Genomic DNA, 19,367 nt, shown 5'->3' with positions numbered 1-19,367 from the left:
TCTCCTTCCCTCCATCTACACCCGAAAGGGCCATAGATGAGAGAAAACAAACCCAAAATGCTAGGACACCATTTCAGGCTTATTTTGGGTTATGGGGACGTGAAGGATAAGGCAACAATAACAGTATATGTCAAAGGCCTTCTTTTCAATAACCTCGTGATTAATACAGCCATGTATTTTAAGAGTATTGTATTACATTTTATACTTCATGATAACCAAATATTTATGTGCTCCTGAGGAATGATTGCAAGTAATTTGAAAAATGGGGGATATGGGCAATGCTCCCCCTGCCCTCTCTAACCAGCACTCCTGCTGGTATAGTACTGTGCTGGCTAAAATCACCCTTCTCCACTTCCTAGGTTTTGTAATACCACATCTCTATCTTGTGAAGGTGTGTTTTGTTGTTGATGTTGTCTCCAGATAAAGGAAAATGTTCGCAATGATACCCCATTCCTATCCGCTGCCAAAATCAGAATATGGGTCACTTGCTGTTCACACTACACAAGGAGATCATACTTCCTTGAATTTCTCCCCACATCAGTTACTTTAGCAATTTTTCCTCTCAAAAAGCAAAGTGCACTAGATTTTTTGGGAGGCACTTTGCACATATTTTCCCTCAAGCAGCCCCAGATCATAATTTCCTCCTGCAGCTGGGGGAACATGACAAGGCTTTCCCCAGAAGCTTGTCAGTGCCGATCATTTTCTTCGCCCAGATGAGGCTCACTCTAGCAGAAGTGCAAAGCACTTGCTCCCAGGGGAGCTGCAAATGTTGCCTTTCCAACAAAACTCAGATGCATGCCGTTCATAGCTATCCATAGACTGCAGCCTCTCTTCACCCGTTGCTGCTCTCCCTTGTCTCTCAGATAGTCACTTTCATTTCTCTCACTTTTCTAGGAGCGAAGTGAAATTCCCCACTTAAATCATGCTCAGCTGGCATAACAGAGCAATGAGTAAGATCAGCATATTCCAAAAGGGAGAGGCTTCTGTTCCTTTAAGAGTGTTTCAAGAAACAGAACTTGTATTTCACAGTACTACGGAGATGATAATTTTGAATCCACCTACTCCAGAGTTCTTAAAGGGGCAGCAGAAGCCCTGTCCAATTTGGAACATGTCCACTTGGGCAAGTAGACTGAAACATAACTTTTACAGCAACAAGCTCCACATGCCCAACAACAGTACTTCCTTCTTGTTTACTTTTATAAGAAAAAATTAGACCAAGTTGGTGTACTGGTTAGAGTGTTCGACAGGGACTTAGGAGACCTTGGTTCTAGTCCCCACCCATTGGTGAAGTTTATTGTGACTTTGGGCCAGTCACTGATTCTCAGCCTAACCTACATCACAATTGGAGAGGAAGAGGAGGACCGTGAAAGCTGCCTTGGGTTCCTTGTTGTAAGAGGAAAAAAAGCCAGGATATAAATGTAATACTGAATAAAATAAACAAATGCTTACATTTCTTCCCCTTTTACACACACCCCTGAAGAAAGATATGCAACTTTGTATGTTTCACTGTAGCACAGGGGGTGAAGAAAAAAGGAAAGTGCTACTTTGGACACCACAAACGTTATGGACAACAGCATAAAACAACTATTCCCATGTCAGATTATATAACATCCAGAGCCACTCTAAAAACTGAAACACACATTAAAGGTGCAAACAAACAGACTCACAAGAAGATTCCTCTTACAATACAGTAAGGCTCAGATTCTTCATAAGGCAATAAAAGACTAGGACAATGTTGGGGGTCCTTTGCTGGTCTCATGCAGTCCATCTGGATTTGGAGCAGAAAGACGAAGGAAAGTCTGAGAGCATGGAGAGTGAATTGTAAGCAAGCAGAATTTAGAATCATAGAATAGTAGAGTTGGAAGGGGCTTATAAGGCCATTGAGTCCAACCCCCTGCTCAATGCAGGAATCCACCGTACAGCATACTTGACAGATGGTTGTCCAGCTGCCTCATGAAGGCGTCTAGTGTGGGAGAGCCCACAACCTCCCTAGGTAACTGATTCCATTGTCGTACTGCTCTAACAGTCAGGATGTTTTTCCTGATGTCTAGTTGGAATCTGGCTTCCTTTAACTTGAGCCCGTTATTCCGTGTCCTGCACTCTGGGAGGATCGAGAAGAGATCCTGGCCCTCCTCTGTGTGACAACCTTTTAAGTATTTGAAGAGTGCTATCATGTCTCCCCTCAATCTTCTCTTCTCCAGGCTAAACATGCCCAGTTCTTTCAGTCTCTCTTCATAGGGCTTTGTTTCCAGACCCCTGATCATCCTGGTTGCCCTCCTCTGAACACGCTCCAGCTTGTCTGCATCCTTCTTGAATTGTGGAGCCCAGAACTGGACGCAATACTCTAGATGACGCCTAACCAGGGCTGAATAGAGAGGAACCAGTACCTCACGTGATTTGGAAGCTATACTTCTATTAATGCAGCCCAAAATAGCATTTGCTTTTCTTGCAGCCATATCGCACTGTTGGCTCATATTCAGCTTGCGATCTACGACAATTCCAAGATCCTTCTCGTTTGTAGTATTGCTGAGCCAAGTGTCCCCCATCTTGTAACTGTGCCTTTGGTTTCTATTTCCTAAATGTAGAACTTGGCATTTATCCCTATTAAACTTCATTCTGTTGTTTTCAGCCCAGCACTCCAGCCTATCAAGATCACTTTGAAGTTTATTTCTGTCTCCCAGGGTATTAGCTATCCCACCCAATTTTGTGTCATCTGCAAATTTGATAAGCATTCCCTGCACCTCATCATCCAAATCATTAATAAAAATGTTGAAGAGCACTGGGCCCAGGACTGAGCCCTGCGGTACCCCACTCATTACCTCCCCCCAGTTTGAGAAGGTACCATTGATAAGCACTCTTTGAGTCCGATTCTGTAGCCAACTGTGAATCCACATAATAGTTGTTCCATCTAACCCACTTTTAGCTAGTTTGTTAATCAGAATATCATGGGGTACTTTATCAAAAGCTTTTCTGAAGTCAAGATATATTATTTCCACAGCTTTCCCACAGTCCACAAGGGAGATTACCCCATCAAAAAATGAGATCAAATTAGTCTGACAGGATTTGTTCCTGACAAATCCATGCAGGCTTCTAGTAATCACTGCATTGATTTCAAGGTGCTTACAGATTGACTTCTTTATGATCTGCTCCAAAACTTTCCCAGGGGTGGATGTCAGACTGACTGGTCTGTAGTTCCCAGGTTCCTCCTTTTTGCCCTTTTTGAAGATAGGGACAACGTTAGCCCTCCTCCAGGCATCCGGCACCTCACCCATCTTCCATGATTTCGCAAAGATAATCGACAGCGGTTCTGACAATTCTTCTGCTAGCTCCTTCATTACTCTAGGATGCAGTTCATTGGGCCCTGGAAATTTGAACTCATTCAAAGAAAGTAGGTGTTCCTTGACCATTTGTTTATCAATCTCAAACTGCAATCCTGCCCCCTCAACTTGTGCTTCACTTTTTCCAGGGAGGTCATAAACCTGCTTTTGGGAGAAGACTGAGCCAAAGTAGAAATTGAGCACTTCAGCTTTTTCTTTATCATCTGTTATCAATTTTCCATCCTCATTAAGCAGTTGAACCACCATTTCTTTCCTCTGACTTTTACTACTCATGTATCTGAAGAAGGCCTTTTTATTGCTTTTAGCATCCCTCGCTAATCTCAGCTCATTCTCAGCTTTAGCCTTCCTGATGCCATTTCAGCACTTCTGTGTCTCCTGTCTGTACTCTTCTTTTGTGGCCTGGCCTTCCTTCCACTTCCTATATGTATCCTCTTTTGTTTTCAGGACATCTCTAAGCTTTTTGTGGAGCCACATTGGTTTCTTCTGTTGTCTTCTATCTTTTTTCCTTGCTGGAATTGTTTGTAATTGTGCCTTTAAAATTTCCTTTTTTAAATACTCCCACCCATCTTGCACTCCTTTTCTCATTAGGCTCACTTGCCATGGGACCTTACTTATCATAGTTCTGACTTTATTAAAATCCGCTTTCCTAAAATCCAGAGTACGTGTATGGTACACTCAGCTTTTGCCTCCTTTATAATCAAGAATTCAAGTATCATATGGTCACTTTCCTCCAGAGTTCCCGTAACTGCCGTTTTATCCACTAAGTCATCCCTATTGGTCAATATCAAGTCAAGGATTGCTGATCCTCTAGTTCCTTCCTCCACTTTCTGTAGGAGGAAGTTATCACCCACACATGTCAGTAATTTCTTGGAAGTGCACGCTTTTGGCAGTATTTGTCTTCCAACAGATTTATTATTTATTTATTAATTACATTTCTACACACCCAATAGCCGGAGCTCTCTGGGCGGTTCACAAAAATTAAAAACATTCAAAGTATAAAACAACAGTATAAAACCATACTTTAAAATACAATATAAAAGCTCAACCAGATAAAAACAGCAGCAATGCAAAATTACAAATTTAAAACACCAAGTTAAAATTTATTTATAGACTGTTAAAATGCTGGGAGAATATCAGGGTAATTGAAGTCCCCCATCACTACTACATCAGACTTCCTTGAAAGACTGGCAATTTGTTTCTCAAAGGTTTCATCCTTGTCTTCTCCTTGATTGGGTGGTTGGTAGTAGACTCCGATTATCATGTTCTTTTTATTCCTTGCCCCATTTATTTTAATCCAGATGCTCTCAATGATGCTCCCAGCCTCATCCACCTGTATTTCTGTGCAGGGATAGGTATTTTTAACATATAGTGAACTCCGCCTCCCTTTCTATTTACACGAGGGTTTATTGTGTGCTTGTGATCGGTCATTCACAAAAGTTTTAGGGTCTTTTACATGATGTCGTCAACCTTCATGACTCTTCCATGCTTTATGACCTTTATCCCAGTTTTTTTATGATTGGAAAAAGTGTGGCATTTTCTCTGAGAAGCTCAATGAATTGCTTTAGCAGTTGTGTGAACTTCTGTAATTCTATAACACACCACCATCTAATAGCGGTATAATGAAACAGAAAGAACTTGCAGAGAAATAAAACCCGCAAAAAGCAGCCTGTGTCAGCCCTTGTAAAGGAGTCAATCCTGTAAAGAATCTGGAAGCAGAAGCCCCGGTAAGACTGGAAGCATAAAGCCCTGGTGTACAGAAACCCTTAGTTTCCCATTTCCTGGCATTGTGGAACTTGCACCTATGTGAAATAGCCTTAAATCTGTCCTCAGGTTTTTTTGATCAGGGAATAACAACTATCACTCACAGACCATTGAAAACACTCACTCTGTCCTGATGTGCCACATTACAGACTCAATCACCCTGGCATCCACATCAGTACAAACTGCCTTCCATAAATGGTGGTTCTAGTGTAGTGCTAGAATGACTTGATGGTCAGAACTATATGATGGCTGCAGCAGCATTAATCCCTTACACAGAGGCCATTTTCACTAGTCTCCCTGTGATGTTTGGACTGTGTGGTTTGGTTCTAAGCGTTTGAAGCTCAATAACCTCCCTGGTTCCAAAGACAGGTAAATCACACTCTTCTAAGTGACACAACGCTTCAGAGTCTGTTCCTTCTTCTATGGGCCTGTTCAGATGACACTTCAGGCTCTGTGGTTAGCAAAACTGTGGTTCTCTACTACAAGCTGTGCTGTTTCACACAACACTTTATGTGTGGTGCTTCAGTTTGAGGGATTAAATGGAAAGGAGGAGCAGCTGAGCTTGGGAGTGTTTGGGGTGTGGCCTTTCACAGGAACAGGCAAAATCTAGCTGAAGGCCTATGCAGCTGATAACAATCCCCAATCAACACACTCTCCATAAAAGACTTCCCTAAATTCAGAAGCAATTCTGGAAGCAACTATTGTTTTGGTGCCTGGTCTTCGTTGCTTGCCTATTAGCACCTTGATCTTGCCTGGACTTATCCTGACCTTGGACTGGACCCTGACTATGTTTTGATGCCTTCTTGATTCCTGTATTGTTGACCCGGCTTTGGATGGATACTTCGGCTTTTGACCATGGACTGTTTGTTGACTTTTCCCTCCTGCTTATTGAGTGTAACACTGCTGATTTACGACATTAAGCCACGGTTAGAGCTGCTAACCCTGCTGCAGATGGTCTCACTGTGGTTAGTGAGTGAGCAGGGTTTAGCAAAACGCATTGCACAAGACACCAAAAGCCTTAACCAGCAAGGTTAAGCTGTTCTTATACTTACACACATTAAGGATTTGAGATAGATACTGGCTTCGTTCATACAATGACGCCTGAAATGAAACCAGGAGTGCACCATTAACCATATAGCACTATCTCATAAGATAGTCAGGCTTTTTGTAGTGTACTAACATCTTCTAGATATCATTCTCTCCCTCTGTGTGTGTGTGTGTTTTAAAAAATCATCAATGCTGAAGTTAGGTATTAGGCATTCCTACTGCAAAACATTAAGCATGCCAAAGGCAAGCCCCTCTTGCGTTTCCCATCTCAAATGCCATCACTTTATCCATTAAAACAAAATTATATTTGCCTATTGAATTTGTTCCCCTAGATGCTATTTTCTATTATAAACAAGAGTGATCATAAAAGAATGCCAATTTTCAACTAGATTGGCTAAATCTCTGCAATTAGCGCTCCTGTTCATCAAGGCAGGTTGCAAGGAAAGAAACAGTCTTCCGAAGCATTTCCTCTCATTCAATTTTATCATAAGGCATAAAACTTAGAGCTACATTATTGCATGCCTCTAAGTGGAACCTGCTCTGTTTATTTAATATATGACTAATTTGTTGGATTGTAGAGTATTTAGGGGGGAAGGGGACTGATCTCTTCTGGCAGGCCTACCCAGTCGAATTTTAAGATGTCTGGCTGGCTATTATTTTAATAATGTATTAGTTTTTATATGTTTTAATCCATTTTATGTATTTTATATTTTGTATTTCATGTTGTTCCCCGCTTCGATCCAGAGATGGGTATTTATTTATTTATTTATTTATTGCATTTCTATACCGCCCAATAGCTGAAGCTCTCTGGGTGGTTCACAAAAATTAAAACCATTCAAAGTATAAAACATCAGATGATGATGATGATGATGATGATGATGATGTGAAAAGAAAAAGTGATTTACACTGCAATTATATGCATATTTGCTCAGAAGTAAGTCCCATAGCATTCAATGGAGCTTACTCACAGTTGTGTGCATACGATTGCAGCCTGTGAGAGGGTAAGAAAGATTACAGCTGGACTTACATACTCAACTACCTGGGTGTAAGCTCAATTGAACTCAATGGGATTTACCTCTGAGTAGACATTCATAGGATTGCTCTGTAAGCATTTTAGCAGATATTAGCCATGATAAGCTATAGCCTAGTGGACTACTGAGGAAAGCAGAAAGAAGCTGAACTGAATGGGCATTTGTATGATCTAACAGGGAAATTCTTAGCTCCCTAAGGTATACCTTCCCTTGCATACCTTAGTCAGTTTTTAGAGCCAGGAACTGTGCTTAGGAAAGATGTCAAGTTATAATAATAAGGAAATGACTTACTTGGTGCATGTACAGAGTGCAGGTCATGGAGCAGGTACAGTTTTTGCAGGTCACAATTAGTGGTGTCTCCTCCTTGAGTCTGAAAGGCAGGGGGCATCATTAAATGGACCACTTCAGGCAGGGGCATAGTGTAAGAGGGTTACACAGAAATATATGTACTGTACCAAAAGCTACAGGAGGCAGAATAAGATAGAAAAGAGACAACAATGGATAGCACAAAGTTAGAGTGAAAAGGAAAAAGGTCACTGGATGGGTATAAATAGAGCAGTCTATTGCTTATGGTCAGACAACTTCTAGCGCTAAGCATATACTCAGTTCTTTCATGTTGTTGGACCTTTTCCTTATTCAATAAATGCATGCCAAGTTTGCAAAGTGTATAAAACCTGGGATTTTATTTCTAAAACTTAACTCACTCAATTGAACCAGTATCAGCTTTTCGGTGAATACTTAGTTTAATTCTACACAAACCTATAAAATACAAAATAAATTAAAATTATTATTTATTCTACGGCTGCTGACATTTTAATGACGTTCTAGTTACAGATATTTCCACTCAGCAAGGTCAGCTATTCAGCTCTTGTTTAAATTGGTTTAATTTGTTAGAATATATTAAATAGCTTCAGTAGAAGTATTTGGACTGTAATATCAGATTTTTGTCTCCATTTCATTAAATTGATTAGTTATTTAATCTGAAAGTAAAATAATACAATTGCACATAAAATGCCAAGATATGAATTTGATCTATTGCTACTTTAAGGCGGAAGGGGGGAAATTCAGCAATTCCAATTTTCTAGAATAGTGCTAATAATAATAATAATGATGATGATGACAACATGGGGCTGAAAACCTGCTCGAGCAAGACGATAATGGGTCAAAATTGGCACCAATGAGATATTTCCTCTCATTGCAGCTTAACGGAGTGATTATCATGAAAAACTCTCCCTTCCCACTTGCGGTAATCCTAACGATTATCAAAAACAAAACCCAATAGCTGCAATTCGCATTGGAAAAGTTGCAAGTTAAGTGCAAAGACACATTTAACATAACATGTAGTTTGGCTGTTTCCTCAACGCCTAGCCATTAAGCTGATCAAACATTTTCTATAAAATGTTTTTTGATACTTTGTCACCACTGAGATGGCACCGGGAGAGAAGGAAGAGAATCATAAAGAAGAAGAAAAAACCACAAATTTAAAGGTGCAGGAGCTATACTAGAGTGACCAGATTTAAAAGAGGACAGGGCACCTGCAGCTTTAACTGTTGTGTTGAAGAGGGAATTTCACCAGGTTCTCCATATATACAAATGACACCTGCTGAATTTCCCTTTTCAATACAACTGTTAAACATACAGGAGCCCTGTTCTCCTTTTCATATGGTCACTCTAATTTTAGGAGTCCTGTGCATTTGGGGTACTGACCCTGAATATATATATATATACACACACACACACACACACGGAAGTACATAGGTAATACCAAAGGAAATAGAAGGTGGTAGGCTTGCCTGCATATGTCAAACCACTGGAGATGCCAAAACTATTCTTAAAAAATAAAAATAGAAGAGCAGAGCTAAGGAGATCTACACCTTTGGAGATTGAACTACTGTTTTGTTCTTTCCCTCAAAAGTTAGATTTTCTGTTGTCTGAAAAGAGAGAAAAAAGATCCACAGGACAACAATAATTAAGTTACATTGTCACATAGAAGCCCTATAAAAACTGAATTACATGGTCTGGTTACTGCAGAGTAAACACCTAGCACAGAAGTAACCCTACAGGAAGTGTGCAATTCTGTGATCTGGGAGGGTGTCCCAGGCAGTATAGTAGGGTGAAGAAGCTCAGGCCTGGAGGCCAAATTATAAAACCATTTACATACAAACATTGGGTGACCATACACCCGGATTTGCCCAGACATGTCCGGAAATCCTACCCCCAAGCGGGATCCGGGGGAAGATTTCAAAATCCCCCCAAATCTCCAGAAAAATCACGGTCCTGGCCAAGGCCTGCGTTGCTGGGGGGAGCTGGGAGACCCGTTCTCCCAAAATGGGCGTCGCAGCCCCCGCCCCCCAGCGATGCTCTTCCGTTTTCCTCTGTGCTGACGCAAGTGCGCCAGCACACAGGAGAAGGCCTGCGTCGCTGGGGGGTGGGGAGGAGCTGGGAGACCCATTCTGCGAGAATGAGCCTCGCAGCCCCTGTCCCCCACTAACGCTCTCCCCTTCTCCTCTGTGCTGACGCAAGCGCGCCAGCACACAGGAGAAGGCCTGCTTCACTGGGGAGGGGAGGAGCTGGGAGACCCATTCTCTGAGAATGGGTCTCCCAGCTCCCTCCCCCAGTGATGCTGGGCCAGCACCAGGCCAGCATTAGGCCAATCTCGGCCCTGGGAGGCCTGGAGGCCTCGTTCCTGGACTTCTGGGAATGGGTCCTCCAGCCCCACCTCCCAGCACCTGGGTCTGCAGCCGCGGCCAGCGCGCACAGGGCGCGCCTCAGCTGGGCTCGGGCTTCTTCCCAGCACCCGGGCCTGCAGCCGTGCCCACCACACACGGGGCTCGCCTCGGCTGGGCCCAGGCTTCCATCCAGCACCTGGGTCTGCAGCTGCGCCAACAACTACAACCCTGTGAGGTGGGTTGGGGAGTGTGTGACTGGCCTAAAGTCACTCCATGTCTGAGTGGGGACTAGAACCCAAATCTCCCAGCTGCCAGTCCAACACTTTAGCCACTACACCACACTATGATGATGATGATGATGATGATGATGCCTTGGGTGAGTAAGTATTGTATTTTTTATGTTATTTTATTGTTTGCCTTGGGGGGTGTTGCTGTAGATTATTATTATTTTGCCTTTGGTGAGTGTGGGCTGGATTTATATCCCCACCCCCAGTTAAGTATGTGTGGAGTTGTTGTTGTTGTTTTTAGATTTTCTTGGGGAGGGTGTGGAGTTTTTTCCATGCTGGGTGAGTGTTTAGGGGTGTGTGGATTTTAATTTTTATTGCCTTTGATAAGCATATGTGAGGTGTGTATTGCTGTTGTTATTTTACCTTGAGTGTGTGTGTGAATGAATTTTTATTTTTGACTTAAGGCTCATCTACACCAAGCAGGATATTCCACTATGAAAGTGGTATATAACATGCAGGATCTACACTACTGCTTTATAGTGGTATTGAAGTGCACTGACAACTGTTGAGGCCCATTGACATGTATCATATACTGCTTTCATAACCGCTGTTATAATGTAATATCCTGCTTGGTATAGATGTGTCATGGGCCCCAACAGTTGTCAGTGCACTTCAGTACCACCATGGGCCTTGCTAGACGAGGCCTTAGCGTGCTTTGAGGCCCGGTTTCCCTGCTGTGCATCCACATGACGCACAGGGGAATCCGGGCCCAGGCCGCACTGAAGCCTCCCCTAACGCGCCATAAGCGAAGTCGCTTATGGTGTGCCTTTTCCGCAGCCCCGGCCTGAGGCCGGGGCTGCGGAACATCTAGCAAGGTCCGTGGCTTTTTGTGGCTACTCGCTTACTTGCGAGGAAAAGCCATGGACTGGGCACAGCGCTGAGCCGGGCCGGGGGGATCCGGGGGGGGGAGATAGGGGGAAGGCCGGACTGGCAGGAGAGGGAGGGGGGAAAGCCGGACATCGGGGATGGGATGGGGCTGAGGGACAGACAACCGGGGATGGGATGGGGAGGGACAGACAACCGGGGATGGGATGGGGGAGGGACAACCAGGGATGGGATGGGGGGAGGGATGGACAACTGGGGATGGGATGAGGGGAGAGACGGACAACCAGGGATGGGATGGGGGCAAGGGACGGATAATTTTAGGGGGGGAAAAACACTTACCTTCTCCGGAGTCTTCGGGGCACACATGGCCCACAAACAAACAAACAAAAAATGGCCGATGCTGCAGGGCTTCTGTAGTCCCTGTGTGTCGGCCGTCTAGGAGGCGGGGCGGTGCATGCTAAAGTTAGTGCGCCGTTGCCCCGCCTCCCTGCCAGCTTATCTGGCTGGGTCTAGCAAGGCCCTATAAAGCAGTAGTGTGGCTCCTGCCTTTTATACACCACTTCCATACCACTTTCATAGTATTTTATCCTGCTTGGTGTAGATGAGCCCTATGTCTTTGAGATTATAGTTATTTTACAGTATGTCTTCCTTTTTATTGTACTAGATTTTTCTGATTCATTTGTTCAGGGGTAGCAGTATGCTGAATCTGTATGGATATGAGTGATGGGGATAGAGTGTTAAATGTTAGAAAGGTGAGACTATGGACATTCAGTGAAGGATTTTGTCAAAAAATATTTGAGGGAAGGGAAGACTGTATCACACAGAATGTAGCAAAAGCTTCAAAGTACAGCAGAAGCTACAAAAGTAGGTGTGAGTGAAGTTAATTTCAGATACAATGAATGTCTCACTTGTTCTTTATTCCAGTGATTTTAACATTAAGATGTTATGTAGAACAGGTTTGTCTTAACTGTGTGCTGTGAAATCAGACATTTGACCAAGGCTATGTTTGGGTGGGAACGCTGTGGCGTTACACCCCACAAGTCAATTCCAAATGTATGTCTGCAGTTTATAAGTCTGTGGGTTTTAGAATGTTGGCCTGAGTGGGCAGAGTTAGAATGTCTTGGGAGGGGGGAGGAGTGATATATAAGGGAATGACTGAGGGGATTGAAAAAACTTTTCGGGGGGACTTGTTAGGTACTCGTAGAGTCTTTAGTGCTCTCTGTGTTTATGGTACTTAAGTCCTGGGAAATTTGAGGGTCAGTGTAGTGAGTGGTGTCTTTAGAGTGTAGTGTGCACGTAGTGGATGTATATTAATCAATACTGAGAATAAAGAAAGTTCAAGAGTGATTGTGTGAGAAAAAGGAAAGCACGTATGTGAATCAGTGACAGGATTGTATGAAAGGTTTCAAAAAAGTTTTTAAATGTTGTTAGTTGAAACAAAGCTTGTGAACTTTTAAAAATAAATTTTGATTGTTTTGTTTTTAAACTACCACAAAAATCCCACATGTCTGTTTGGCATTTATCATCTTAAGTTTACACATTTAACACCAACTCTGACAATCATTCACCTAAGCAGATATAACTCACAGCGCATTATTATATATATTAAAATCCTTCTCCATTTTAAACCCCTTTCTCCACATAGTTTGGAGGAAGGTGGTTTTTATCCCTTGCCTCAGGCGTATCAAGCAGTGGTGCTTGGCTTGAGCAGGGAGTAGCCGCGGCTGGGTCTGTTGTTCAGAACCTGTGTCGTGGCAAACGCCCCCTTGGGGGCTGGACTTGTTGGTGAGCTCTCCCCCTTGGGGGCTGGACATGTCGGTGGGCACGCCCCCTTGGGGGCAGCCATGTTCTCCTCCTTTTTGGTTTCCAAAATATGGTCACCCTATACAAACCTATAAACAAACATCACACACAGAGAGACCGATATATCAAAAACATTTTCAAACAGTCAACCAAAACAAACATCCAAGATGTTCATTTTATGCTGCCAAATGCAGCGTATAACCTGGCACCAAAAGGATAAAAATGTTGGCACCAGGCAGGTCTCATTGGGGAGATCATTCCATAATTGTGGGGCCACTACTGAGAAGGCTCTTGTGGCCACCTTCTGAACCTCCTCTGGAGGAGGGCCTTAGATGATTAGCGTAGTTCAACTTTTAGGCTTAGTTATGGGCAATAAGAAGTTTAATATAAAATATGCTGAGTTTTTTGAATTTTTGGCCTCACCCTTTTTGCCCTGGCCACCACTGGAATCTACCTTCCAAGAGTGTTTCTAAAACTGAATGCAGTTGTTGAGCTGAAAGAGGTTTTGCTCCCTTGGGCTAAAGAATACCATCCCTTTTTGGATAGAAAGGGAGGTCTGCTATGGAGGTCGAATACATTGCACCTGAAAAGTATTGGAGGTCTGAATAAACCAAAGTTGGGTGAAAACCTATGCTCAGCAACATACTGACCTGGTTTGGATGATCACAACAGGTGAAATAAGTACTAGGGGAATTAGGATCATTAGCCTTAGCAGCATGGCTTCATGGGTCATGTGAACCCAGCCAGTGTGGCTTGTTGCCATGGTTAATAAGCCACCCAGAACCTACAGGTTTGCTAAACACAGCAACAAGCTGCCATGGCCAGGTTCTCACAACATGGGAAAACACGCTGCCAAGGGTAATGGTAATCCTTCCTCCCCAGCACGTGACTGGGATGTGCAAGGTGGTTAACAAGTCACGGTGGCTTATTAATCACCTGTGATCCTGCAAACCAGGCCAATATCTGCTTTCAGTAAGTGCTGGATTTAGGTAGGTATTTACCTTGACTTCCAGTATTATTTTTTGTTCAAATGTTTTTGATTTCTAAAAATACATGAGTGAGGTGTCTGTAGTCATACTTCTTTTCTTTGGCCTCATTGCAGAACCCAGAAAATATCCCTTTGTACTTGGGCCACTGTGGTATAAGCAATTGTCTTCAATAATTGTCCATATTTTTACATTAAAGTGGAGTCAATGTCAAATGCATTTCAACTTTCTTTATAGTACTGTGACTTAATTGGAGTCTCTCTCTGACCGCGGGACTGAATTAATAAGGTGTTTTTGCCAATGCAGGAGAGTTGAAGAGTAGAGGATGACATATATTGTTGATGAAAAAAAATGATTTCAAGAAGAAAAGAAAAAAAGCAGCATTGGACATGATTTTTTTCTTGAAATGAAGTTAGGCTGCAATCCCATGCACATTTAACTGGGATTAAGCCCCTTTGAAAATTTTGAAGTTAATATGCTTATGGTTGCACAGCATAAGACTATGGCTCTGTTCAGAAGACACCTTAAACTGCAGCTTAACCATGGTGAATAAGGCTTTTCATAGAATCATAGAATAGTAGAGTTGGAAGGGGCCTATAAGGCCATCGAGTCCAACTCCCTGCTCAATGCAGGAATACACCTTAAAGCATTCCTGACAGATGGCTGTCCAGCTGCCTCTTGAAGGCCTCTAGTGTGGGAGAGCCCACGACCTCCCTAGTTAATTGGTTCCATTGTTGTACTGCTCTTATAGTCAGTCCTGATGTCAAGCTGGAATCTGACTTCCTGTAACTTGAGCCCATTATTCCGTGTCCTGCACTCTGGGATGATTGAGAAGAGATCCTGGCCCTCCTCTGTGTGACAACCTTTCAAGTATTTGAAGAGTGCTCTCATGTCTCCCCTCAGTCTTTTTTTTTTCAAGGCTAAATATGCCCAGTTCTTTCAGCCTCTCTTGATAGGGCTTTGTTTCCAGGCCGCTAATCATCCTCGTTGCCCTCCTCTGAACCCCCTAATCAACTAATAGGATGAGCTGTCATTACACGATGGTTAAGGGAAGCCGATAGGGCTCGATGCCAAAGTCTGGAGCCCAGGACTAGAATCAGTTGCTACATCAGCAGAGCTTCAGATTGAGCTGAAGTCCCTCTGTGATGTCTGTGCTGCCCTGTCATAAGAACAGCTGCTGGACAACTGCATACTTGAAGTTTTCAAAGAACAAAGACTTCCTTGTAATCTGTATGTAGTCAAGTAGTTTCTCCAAGATACATTGTGGGGGCTATGATTACATATCCAGGAAGAAATAATGGGCTTTCATCAGAAGCTAATTAATACATGGCTGAAAATGATTGATGGATAATAATTAATAGGATGGCAATGAAAGGATAATAAGAGGGCGATGGTATTTAATGGCTGTATAGATGAGCAAAAATTTGAAATACCAGAGAGTGTGCATATGTTATGGGGCACAGGTGGAGAAGCTAGAGAAGTTAGAGCATTCTCTAATCATAAACAAATATTTGTTTAGAAGCGATAATCAAAATTGGCAGTACACAGATTTCCCAGAATACACAGGGGGGAAGAGAAGGGGTGAGGCAAGCTGGGTTGTAGAAGAATGTCAAATATCAAGCAGGGTAAAATTGTGGGATTAGTTATGATCTGTGCTCATCCTACAAGTTCTATTTTCCTGTGTTCATCATACAAGCTGTAAGTTTAAAGAGGTCAATGGGCAACATGTAGCTTTAGATGTTCCTGAATCTTTGTTACAAATCAGTTAGGATTTCCTTTTCTCTTTACAATGATTTCTTTAATGCAGATGGTAGGAAAAACAGATGTTGTATAGACTTTTTTTGTACATTACATTTTAGCTAAGTCGTTTCTAAACAACTATGGTAGTAATCACTTTCAGAAGTCATTTCTATGTGCTCACATGATTCCTTACTATATTGCAGCCTTATCTCATTTGACCAAATGTTTTGGGAGGCTAAGCCTTCCAAATGCGGACTCTAATGCAGGGAAAAGAAACGTAGCATTGGACCCATTTGATATGGCATCCAAAAAACAATTTCATTAAAAGAATCTGGCAAAATGTCACTACCTTGAAGCAGAAATTGTTAGGCTGGCATTCAAATTCCTGTATGCTTTGATGGCGCTTAAAGATATTTGCCAACATATTCTAGCCAATGTATTGACTTTTCCACTTTGACCAGAAAAGCAATTTGGAATAACCTTCATATTGGATCCAAGAAAAAGAAAAGAGGTTGGAGAATTCTGTTGAGTTTGAGAACCTGTCAGGGTAATGAGTCATGGGTGGGCCCAAGCCATATGGGAGGTGGGCTACAGCCATTGACCCTGGGGGGCAGGGACTTTATTGTACTCTCTTCCCAATGGGTCACTGCTCTTCCTTGTGCCCTACAAGAACTTTCTGTTAGAGCCAAACTACACATTGTGCTAAATCATGCAGCATGTTGCTCAGGTTATGTATTTATTTACTCTAGTGCAAGCATGCATTTGGGTGGAGGAAAGTACACTCTGGGTGGGTAGGGTTAAATCTTACCACCACCACCATTCTTTCCCAAAATTGCCCCCTCAGGGGGGAGGGGAGTTAACAAAAGTAAAAAGTCTCCATTGACCTCAATGGAGACTTCTTTCTTTTGTTAGTGAGGGATTGGGGAAAATATGGGGGGGGGAATCTTCCCTTCCCAGAATGCAGTGGTCCCCATCTGCAGCAGAGCTGTGCATACTTACACTCCAGTAATTAAAAAGATAGCCCTAAGCTACACGCCATGTAATTAGCAAAATATCTAACTTGTCTCACAATAGACTTGGCCCCAGTTCATATATTTATCTGGGCTGGTTCTGCAATAGGATTGTCAAATAACCATGTAAGTGCAAGCGCCTCTCTTCCTCTACCCACATGCCCCCCCCCCCAATGTAAACCAGGCCTGTTCACAGAGATCCAGTTCCTCACTTTTCTAAGAGGCTAGAATGGTATGAATAAGGCTGAAGACTAACTGGCCACATTGGAGGGTATCTGCATGTGGGAGGGGAGGGGCTTGCCTAATTCCTCTACCATACTACTGAAGCATCACTCTGGCTAAATAATTGCATGCCAAAACACAGCAAAAGTGATATATGATCACCCAGTTGCCAACTTGTATAGCTTTTTGGAGAATGCCTCCTTCCACAGTGGCTCCCTGCACTAAACAAAACTCCTTGTTGCTGCACATTTCTATCAAGAGTATGGTTCGAGTAACAAAATGCACCTAGAATGTACAATTCAAAGTCTTTCTCTAATCTCTACCTAACCTTGCTCTGCTCCCTGTTCCCATAAACCTTCTCTAGGTTCCTGGTTAGAAACATAGGAAGACACTTTATATTGAGTCAGGTACTTTGTCCATCTAGTAATGTCTACACCACTAGTGGACAACTTGTGGCCCTCAAGAAGTTTTGGCTTGGACCTCCTATGATCCTTCACCATTGGCTCTGCTAGCTAGGGCGGATGAGACTGTTGTAAACCAAAACATTTCGAGGGCCACAAATTGTCCATTCCTGGTCCACACTGACAGGCAGCTTTCCAGAGATTGATAGGAGCTTTCCACAACTCTACCTGGAGATACTGAGGACTGAACTTGGGATCACTTTGTGCATATGCAAAGGAGGTTCCCTATGACTGAACTATGGTCCTTCCTTTCTTGCTACCTCCTTCTCTTCGGTCTTACCTGCCTGGACTGTTTTTTTTCCCCCCTGGAATCTGTTTCTCCAACCTTGATTTCATCTTGTTCCACTGTCAGATATTTTGGCTCAATTCCCTTGCTTGATAATACTCTTATTTAAGAGGATAAGAAGAGCTGTGCTGGATCAGACCAAAGAACTCCCTAGTCCAGTATTCTGTTCCTACAGTAGCCAGCCAGATACAATTGGTTTCCAGAGGTACAACTGTTGTTTCTAAGAGGTCCTTCAGATTCTCCAGCACATGATAATAATCTTATTCTACAATTCAGACTGGAAAAGATTTTATCTCCTGGAGCCCCCACTAAAGGAAGTGATGGAACTGCCTACTTAGAAAAGAGCCTTTCCTAGCATTGAGGTGGAAAACTCCCAATGAGCCCAACGGATTTTCGCCCCAACGCTATTGAAAGGACACACGGGGTGCAGGTCCAGGTGAAACTCATTTTCACCTGGACCTGTGCCCTGTGATCTTTCTCCCCACTGCATTAATGGCAGTCACCATTAACGCAGCTGAAGAAAATATGCAATTTCCTCAAGTTTGTAGAAATTGTGTATTTTCTCTCCACCCCCCACTCTAGTGGAGAGATAAAATACACAATTTCTACAGCCTTGGAAATTGCATTTCTCTCCCCCCCCCACACACCCCTTTAAGGCCTCCATTGGCAGGGGCGGGGGAGAAATGCAGTTTCCCCAAGGCTGGGAAAATTGCATATTTTCCCCCTTGACTCTAATGGCAGCAGCCACCATTAGAGTGGAGGGGGAAAATACATGACTTCCCCAGCCTTGGGAAATTTTGTGTTCCCCCCAGGCCAATCGTGGTCTTAAAGGCCCTCTTAAAACCTTGGATTAAAGGGCCTTTAAGACACCAATTGATGCAGGGGGAAAGCAAAGCTCACTTTCCAGGACTTCTGGAAAGTGCACAATTTCCCTGGCATGCTGTTAATGTGGTTGGGGGAATTGCCCACTTCTGGGAGGCCCTGGAAAGTGCTCTTCACTGAGCACAAGGTCAGCCCAGCTCCCTGGAACAGAGCCAGCTGAGCAGGGCTTAGTGATTTCATGGGGTGACCCCCCCCACCCGGTGAGTTCTACAGTCCCTCCGTGGCACTCCAGTTGTTCAGTGAACAAACCAGAGAAGTTCATCTGATGCCTATGTTGTGGCCTTTTCGGTGCCAGGTGAAAATTGTCTTATTTTCCCAGGCATTTTAGTCTTTCAGTTTCTGTTGGTTTTAAATATGTTACTGTATTTTAATTCCTTGTTCTGCTGCTAGGTTTTATTTCCGTTTTTATTTTTCATTTTGGCTTTATGCTTTAGTTTTAAACTTTTATATAGAAAATCCCCCATCACCCAGGATAGAACAAAAACCAGGACAAAATATATTTAGTTTTATTTATTACATATCTATACTACTCAATAATGAAAGCTCTCTGAAGGGTTCAAACTATTAAAAGCATAAAATTGACATAATAAGTTGATTTTTAGCATAAAAATCATTCGATTATAAGAATTAAGAGATTCACTGCATGTTTTTGTTAGCATTCTGCTCAACGAATGCAAATGTATCTGTTTGTATGTATTTTATTTCCCATCTTTCTTTTTGTACTTTAGTCTCTAAGGAAAGTATGGGAGAGAGTTACATTAGTGTGTGTGTGTGTGTGTGTTTGTGTGTATTCTCTACTTCCGCTTACCTTCTCCTCCTCCATAATATTGCATGCAGTTTTTATTACTACCAAGAGTAGCAGAAGAAAACCTTCCATTTATATTTGCATCTCAGGTCATGGCTAGACCAGGCCTATATCCTGGGATTGTCCTGGGATCATCCTTGTGCATCCAAATGACACACAGGGGACCTCAGGAGCAGGCAGGGATGACCCCTCCATTTGCCTGGGCCTCAATTGC

This window comes from Elgaria multicarinata, chromosome 8 (assembly GCF_023053635.1).
Source record: "Elgaria multicarinata webbii isolate HBS135686 ecotype San Diego chromosome 8, rElgMul1.1.pri, whole genome shotgun sequence".
Lineage (NCBI taxonomy): Eukaryota > Metazoa > Chordata > Lepidosauria > Squamata > Anguidae > Elgaria > Elgaria multicarinata.
This window is presented reverse-complemented; position numbering follows the sequence as displayed.